Raw genomic sequence first — 2,720 nt, forward strand, 5'->3', positions numbered from 1 at the left:
TTACCCTAAACTCCAAACTCCAGTCTACAAAATTCAATTAAATTTTATTGAACTCACAATTTCTAAAAATTTAAATCAGCATACATATCATCTAATAAGTATTAAGTATAATAATAAGAGAATACATCATATTAATTTACTGATAAGGAAAAAAAATCATCATAACAGCCAACTGTTTAATTTTGTATTTCTTGAATAATTATTATTATTACTACTTATTGGAAATTGTTTTTATTGCAATTATACAAATGATTAACCCTAAATAGTATCAATGGAAAGGTCCATAATTAAGACCCTTTATTACCTTAGTAATCATTAAGAAAGTATACATTCAAGTTCTTAGAGGATGCATTTAATGGGGACTTGGTAGAGAGTGAGTTAGCATTGAACTGAGTTAATTGCAATAGTCTTGAAACAAATAATAAAAAAAAATCAATAGTGAAATATTGTCAAAATTTATAGTGAAATATTTATTTAAAAAATTATCGATTTTTTTTTTCAATTTTTATGCACTTACTTTATATAATAAAATCTTTTAATTTGTTGATTTATGTTTTTAATTTTGATTTTTATTTAACATTTTTAACTGGCTGTAGCTAAGAAATTTTACATAAACCTTAATAAAAAAAAAAAAAAAGGAACATGAGAATTTAAAAGAATCTTATGATGAATTAATAGCATATATCATAGCCAATTACCATTGTTTGCATTTGACACAACAAGAAGTGATTGTAAGCTAGATTAATTATACATGTCTTGTTAATCTCTTAAAATCAATTAGATCTTTTCATGACTGATTTCGTTAATTAAAACATTTTAAATTCGTAATCTTAAAATATTCTATCAACATACATATCATATGAATAAATATTTAAATTTATATATTATTTGAACTTGTAGATTTTAACTTTGAGACTCCCAAAAAATCTTGAGAAAAAATATTATGCAATTTATTAAAAAGATGGGCCCTTTATTACAACATAGGAAGGGATGTTAGACAAATGACAGACCCTTTTCATCAGGCAATAGCTGAAATTAAAGGATTGCTCATCTGGACACTCACATAGTCGAATTTGCATCCAATAATCTTCCTGGTTCCCATTTGTGACGAAATTCATCATACTTCTGAGGAATGTTTTTCAAGTAAATCCCATCATCTTTAGCAATCCAAATGCAGTTTTTCCAAGCGCATCTATAGAAAAGATCATCATCGTTCCAAAACACGTTGAAAGAAGCATGGCCATGGTCCGAAGCCATGTAGCACCAGAATAGCGTTTTCCCGAATATCTGTGGCTTGAATTTCCAATCGAATTCAGTGCCTACAGTGAGATTACGAATGCCCAAATCATTGTCCCCAGATTTGCAATGCAGAAACAATATCTCATTCTGGCTCATTCCATTGACAGCATGAACATGCCATGTCTTGTACATCTCGAAGATAAGTGTATGCTCTTTACCGGGTTCTGAAGAGCTTGAAATTGAAGGACTAATGGCTATCATTGCCAAGACAAGCAAGAAAAACATGTTTCTACAGACACAGCTCATTGTTTTTATGTGTTTGAAAGTTGAAACTGTAATGGGTAATTGCCAATTTCCCTTTTCCTTTCATGGTTATATATGGTCAATTAGGCATTTCTATTTGGAAACTGCAAGACTGTGATGAATGCAGATGATCGAATTCCAGAATTAGATAAAGTGGGCTAAAGTATGTAATAAAACTACATTAATGTATATCAGTTACTTTCTGGCATTTGGCTATAAATTCTTATTGCATCACAGAAGCCATTAAAAGTAATTTCAAGGATTCAAGTTTCTATATAAATTTATGTTTATCCTTATCCCATTCATCCCTAAAGAAAAATAATGACTGTCCTAAATTGCAAAGAAGGGAACAAATTAATTAAACAATCCAATTTATTAATCTTGCAGATGTAAACCAAATATAGATCATTTACTTTGCTATATATATATATATATATATGTATGTATGACATCTGTTTAACCAAAAAAATTTATCAATAAACGATTAATTCAATAATATTGAAATTGATTGTAGAATCGATATTCTCAAATTCGAACTTCAATAGTAACAAGAAAAAAAAAATTCAAAACATTTCATTGTTAATTATTCCTTGTCGTGGTGTGTTTATTTGACCTCGGAAATATTAAAACTAGAGGGAAAACTAAACCAAATGCACACCTTTTGGAAGAAAATAGACCGTTCGAGGGCCTCTGACCCATTGGCCAAGGGCACAACCCCAGCCAAAGAACTGGTCACAGTGGTCTTGATCATGGGTTTTGACTGGTGACTTAAAACAAATTTGCCTAACTAAATGGAGAAGATAAAAGGAGATTTGAGCCATCTAACATCTACTTTTTATTGCAATATTTTGATGGAAGCAATAACGTAAAGAAATCATAAGCTATAGATACTGGAATTCAATTTTTTAGAATAGTCCTGGTTTCCATTGCCTACAAAACTCATCAGAATTTCTAGCAAGATCTTTTATGTATATGCCATCATCCTTTGCATGCAGTCCAAATGAAATTCTTCCATGAACACTCGTGAAAGAGAAGCACATCTTACCGGAACACCTTGTACGCAGCGTGAGCATTGTCATCCTTACTCATGTAGCACAAGAAAAGGGTTCTCCCAAATAAATTTTGTTGAAAACTCCAAGTCAAATTCGTTCCCGACGAGAGATTCTGGGCTCCTAGAT

At 30.7% G+C, this 2,720-nt stretch overlaps 1 pseudogene; it reads right to left on the bottom strand.

The window, feature by feature from the left end:
* Positions 1–305: 305 nt before the first annotated feature.
* On the bottom strand, positions 306–1,545 carry LOC111283575 (S-protein homolog 1 pseudogene; annotated as a pseudogene).
* Between the last annotated feature and the right edge of the window lie 1,175 nt (positions 1,546–2,720).

This window comes from Durio zibethinus, chromosome 3, assembly GCF_047325235.1.
Source record: "Durio zibethinus cultivar Kanyao isolate XHJ-2024 chromosome 3, ASM4732523v1, whole genome shotgun sequence".
NCBI classification, from domain to species: Eukaryota; Viridiplantae; Streptophyta; class Magnoliopsida; order Malvales; family Malvaceae; genus Durio; species Durio zibethinus.